The sequence below is a fragment of the Anser anser genome (genome assembly GCF_964211835.1).
Source record: "Anser anser genome assembly, chromosome: 7".
In the NCBI taxonomy this organism is placed as follows: domain Eukaryota; kingdom Metazoa; phylum Chordata; class Aves; order Anseriformes; family Anatidae; genus Anser; species Anser anser.
In genome coordinates, this window is record NC_139727.1 from 39,300,339 (window position 1) to 39,306,269 (window position 5,931).

Consider the following 5,931-nt stretch of genomic DNA (forward strand, 5'->3'; position numbering starts at 1 on the left):
TGGTGTAATTACAATCCAACTAGTGGAAATGTTCTTCTTACAACAGATACCCTCTTGCTCTCTACTATGTCCCATTTTAGTAGCAAAAGAAATAATGCAACTACACAAAGTATGAAGCCTGTAACTTTTGCAGTCGGTTTATATACACAGATTATATGTGACACCTACATTTGTCATTGCAATTCTCCAGCAATTAATTTTTTGACTCATCAGATGAGAATCTGCACTTTTTTTTTTTTTTTTTTTTTTTTGGTCCTTGAACTTGTGTTTCTTTCTGGAGATTTTGCATTTTACAACTTGTGATGCTGGAGATAGTTCTGTTTATAGAAAGCAGCCTTTAGAAATAACAAACTTCCATTTTAAACTACTCACGCAATACATTTATTTCTATAGGCTATTTAAGCAATATAGACTAACCGAGAACAAAGCCGTATTTGTTCTGTATAGGGCATAAATGTCAAGTCAAAGCTAAGATTTCCTTCATACAGAAATTGTTCAGTGCCTCTGAGAATTTTTCAAGCAATTGGACTTTACTGCGAATGTTCTTCATTTTATGTGTTAGGATTATTTTGTAATTTCAATATTTTAATAAGAGCTTTCTTCAAATGATTTTTATACGTTTTCTATGCTACTTCTCACAGTGTGCGAATTACCAAATTATTAATCAGGTTGAGACTTTGTCCTGGAAGTTCTTTGCACAAACAATCCTTTCTTCACCTGCTCCCATTGTTCCTGTGTTTTCATGAACAGCGCTCAACCCGTTTATAACCCTTGAACAGCAGATCTAAATTGTTACTGAATGCCAGTTGGGTGCACACCAAGGAGAGCAAAACTGTACCGCTTTCAAGGAGCTCGAGCAGGAATCAATTAGCACATTGGCAGTGGTATCAGATTATGAAGCTCAAGTTGTGCACTCGCTGGCAGCGATCTGATACCAGCAGAACAGGCTGCGGGCCGTGCCTTCGTTTCGGGCAGTGAGCAACCTGTAGGCCGTGTCTGTCGTGCTCGTGGTCTCTGCTCCTGTCTTCTTGGAAACACCACAACTGCCCCAGGCCCTATGAAGTAGATAACGTATTTTGCTTTTAAGTTATTTAAGCTCAGTGGAGTCCTGCCCCGTTCACAATAAACGAGCGTACAGATCACTGAGTCATACACAAACAGCAGACATGTTGGATAGGAACCATTTTGGAAAACCTATCCTATTTGTTCGTAAACTTAGGCCGATTCCTCTCACATGAGAATAAGTTGTCAAAATTTGGTTCTCTGTATGAATACGTGCATCCGAAAACCTTAGGTGTGATAATGTCAGTGCAATAAACCATTTTATGAGAGGAAGCCTTTTGCAAAATAGATACTTTTTCAGAGATTCATCATAAAATAACTTACTTAATCACTGGGCTTTGCTTTACACAGCATCAGTAGCCTGAAGTATATATTCCTCAGAATGCCCAAGAAAAAATCATTAATTAAATCAAATTGAGAAGTGATCCACGATGACAGCTGCCAACTGAATTTACACTGATCCCATCTACATCAACACTTTTGTTAGACGTTAGCAGTTTTATTCATCGCTTACCAGGCATAAATCTGTCTGAACTTTTTTAACTTTGGCAACTCTAGAAGCAAGGCTTATCGTGATTGCTTTGTTTCTCTGTTCATTTCCATACTCTATACTCTGGACACACACGCCAAATTACATGTACACTGAGAGAATACTAGCATATTCAAAGGTAATTCAGTTTTCTAAAACTGGGGGCTGATTAGTGATGATGGCCTTTCACTAATATCAAAGTTGCTGCCTGAGTTTATTGCCTTATTCACCTTAAAACCTATATACATCATAAAAGCCCTAATCCACTAAAAGCTTTAACTGGAACTTGTGCTTTCTTAGACTTTCAGCCGATTAACAGCAATAGCACAAATCTGTGAGAAATAAACTTCATTCCTTGCAGTGCTCCCAGACCACCTGTTCAGAATCTAGAACAAATGGTCTTGTATGAGGACCTTCATGTGAGGAATTAAGATGCTAATTTTTTTTTTTTTATTATTATTTTTTTTTTGTCATTGTGCTCCTGGCTCCAGCCTTCAGCCCCAGTATGTTTTAGCGATTAGGGGCCTTTTTGTATTATTGGGTCACAGTCCTCCACTGGTAAGCCTAATCACCAAGTCCTGAAAAGACTCGCAGGGCCGGACTGGTGGATCTCTGTGAAGTAGCTTTTTCCTAAATTCCCTTTTGATTGGTCAAGTTAAGTTAAAAAATGTCTAAGCTGGCAAGGACATTCAAGGACTGATATAAAGTACTATATAAAAGTACTTTTCAACACATTTTGAGAGTCAGTTGTCTTACTTCAACTTGTATGTGGTGGCTTGTAATCCTAGTAAATTAAATGTTGACAGCCAAATATTACCCTAACAGAAAATTTGAAGTAAATGTCATTTTTTCCCTCCTGTAGATATACTGTTGCAAATATCTGTGTATCCATTATTTAAGAGACCACTGCTGCTCTTGAAGACAGATTTGAGACAAGGCACTCTCAAAATCTTTTTTTTTTTTATAATTTGTGTTTTCTTGTAGGTATTGTTCTGTTGCAGAGACGTTTATCACAAAGGTTGTGATAAGGTACTGTGTGGTAAGTGCACTAATAAACCACTGTATGATCATACCAGAATATACAATTATTGGTATATAGCAGAACACTACTTTTTTTTTTTTTTTTTTTTTTTTCTCCTGTAAAAACACCAGAGCCCTTGTCAACATAAAAATGCCCATACAGTGATAGTGGAAAAATTGCTATTTTGCTGTCTGGCTCAATTCAATGCAGGCTAACGGACACTGTAATGAATTAGGCTTTCAAAGAGTTTTGATAGCATAATCCTTTTGTTTTGGTAACTTCAGTCACGACCGCGCTTGTAAAGACCCCCAAAAGGATCTGACTTTGAGATCTATTTATTAGCAATGATACCCCGTGTTAGAATTCTGATTTTGCTTGAATGTTTTATGTTTTACACCTAAGTACAAGATCATCCAGTAGCATAAAGCTATCATGACAAGCTGAAGGTGAGATGATAAATTTGTGTTAATATGTTAAACTAAATTAACCCCCCTACCGAAACTTATGAAATAGACTTCAGAGTAATTTAATTCAAAAGAAAAAAAAATTACTAAGTTGCTTACATCTAACTTTATCGTATCTAAAGTCCCCTAAAGTCATTTTACCACATAAAAATAGTATTTGAGGCAAACTAGATAATTAATTATAAAAGTAATAACATCAAAAGGAGTTCTGCTTTGTGAAAGATCTGAATATTAGGATATTTATCCCCCGAAGCACAAGAGACTGGATGACCTTGTAAAAGGCCTTTCTCCCTTTGTATTCCCCCCCACCCCACCCACCCACCCATACACACACACACACGCACACACGTATAACTTTGATAACTTGCAGTTAAGGTCACCAGATTCTATACCCCACTTACACACATTTATTATTAAAAAAAAAAAAAAAAACAGGCATCGCTCAACTTGTCTAATTTCCCTTGGATTTTTTTTTCCATCTTGAGGGGGAACCATACAAGCATGATGTTGGTAGACAGCATGAATTGCGGGAGGAGGCTGTCTTTGCTGTAAATTAGTTATGGTAAAAAATAAGGTTTGCTTTTTGAAGGAGCCCAGTAACTGCAATATTTTAGCTTCTGTGTGGTTGGTATGATGGTAAGTATCAAAAATACTGTGTAAATTGAAGCCCACAGTGCTCATTTAGGCTGTTTATCCTGTGGTCATCCTACAAGACCGCAGCCAGGTTTTAGTGCCAGTTACCAGTTTGTGTTTGGTGCTAGGAAGTTGTGGGAGACATACCAGAAATGAATACCCTGCATAATACACATAATCATAGAGTATCCCAAGTTGGAAGGGACCCATAAGGATCATCGAGTCCAACTCCAGGCTCCACACAGGTCTACCCAAAAATTTAGACCATATGACTAAGAGCGCAGTCCAAACGCTTCTTAAACTCTGACAGGCTTAGTGCCATGACTACGTCGCTGGGGAGCCTGTTCCAGTGAGCAACCACCCTCTCAGTGAAGAACCTCTTCCTGATGTCCAGCCTGAACGTCCCCTGCCTCAGCTTGACACCATTCCTGTGGTCCTGTCACTGGTGATTAAGGAGAACAGATCGGCGCCTGCCCCTCCGCTCCCCCTCGTGAGGAAGCTGTAGGCTGCGATGAGGTCCCCCCCTCAGCCTCCTCTTCTCCAGGCTGAACAGGCCCAGTGCCCTCAGCCGCTCCTCATACGTCTGCCCCTCTAGGCCCTTCACCATCTTGTAGCCCTTCTCTGGACACTCTCCAACAGTTTCATGTCCTTCTGTACTGTGGTGCCCAGAAGCACACACAGTGCTTGAGGTGAGGCCGCACCAGCGCAGAGCAGAGCGGGTCAATCACTTCCCTTGACTGACTAACAATGCCGAAGTTTATTTTAAATTTAATCCGTAAGAGTAAATTGTTCTCCCTCTTTGTCAAATTACTCAGAACTTATAGGAATACTTTGTTTCTTTCATGCTTATATTAAATATTCAACTTTTGTTTAACTCTGGCAGTAGGTAAAGGTCAGTTTGGCTTTCATTGTTGTGAAACCACAGCCTGAAAATGAGGTTTCGAGCAGCCAGGTTAGCCGATGTCCAGAGAGCAGGAGGAGCGTTAGGTCACCTGCATCTCCATCTGCTGCCTGGCCTATCTCTACTCCCTCATTTTTAAGTACTTTCCTATCCTGTTTCATGGAGGGGAAGACAGCTGTACCCTCCAATCCCTTTTATAGAAGTCCAAAACCTTTTGTGACTCCCTTAGGCCTCATAGAGAATCAGCAGAGAACAAATACGTAGCTTGCTTTTAAACTTGGCTTTATGTACCGCATGGAGGAGACTGGAGAATGAAACGTGAGGTGGCTGGGGCCTGCGCTTTGTAACTCCAGGCCACTGGTAAAAATGTTCAAAATGAAGAAAGAAATGAGCATACTGATGGAAGTTACATGTCTTAATGTAGCTAATTTTTATCTGTGCATAAATATTTTAAAGAGTATTTTAAAAATATCTTCTCTATGTCAGAGAGGGCTGAGGTGGAGTCCTTCCTGTCCGAAAAATGTTTCTGACTTGAGTCTATGTTTAAAGGGCTCAAAGGTATCTTCTTCTGCTTGGCTATTTTCAAATCAGGGTTTCTTGTCATTTTTCATACCATATTATCTCATTGATTGGAAGTTAATGTTTGCTCAAATGACAGAGATATCAAACGTAGAGTTGGCCAAGGATGGGGATGGCCATGACGTTGGATGTAGGGATGACGATTTTCTCTCATATCAGCTTTCTGCTTTTATGCAGTGCAAGGCCTTCTGGTGGGACTCATCCTGGCTCCTCACCAGGTGTTTTTTTTTTGTTTTTTTTTTTTTGTCTTCACATACAGAGCAGCATGGTGTTTGTCTCGAGTTCAGTCTCAAATTTAGGCCTTAGTACTCAATTCCTGTCAGGGAATAAGTTTTTGTACATAATGGAAGGTAATGACAGGTGACGACAACAGACTTAAAATGCTGATTTCCTTCCGTGCTCCCTCTACTGTTACCCCTTCAAAGCGCCCTGTTTTTATGATGAAGACAGTTTGAATTAGGGGAGGAGCGGTACACAAGCCAGACACGGCTGTTTGAGTTAGTTTAGCGTTAGTTTAGCGAGCAGCTGCCCAAGATGGACCTCCCGAGCGGGTTCTGGCTCCGGGTGCCCCACAGTGACGGCCGACCCCGCTCGCTGCCTCCCGCCCTGTGCAGGCGGGGCGGGGCGGGACAGGGGCAGCCATTTGAAATCAAACGCCCTCCGCAGCCCCCATTGGCTGCGCCGCGCCACGCGCCGCTCCCCTTGGGCCAATCGCGGCTCTCCGCGCGCCTTTTCAAAAGCG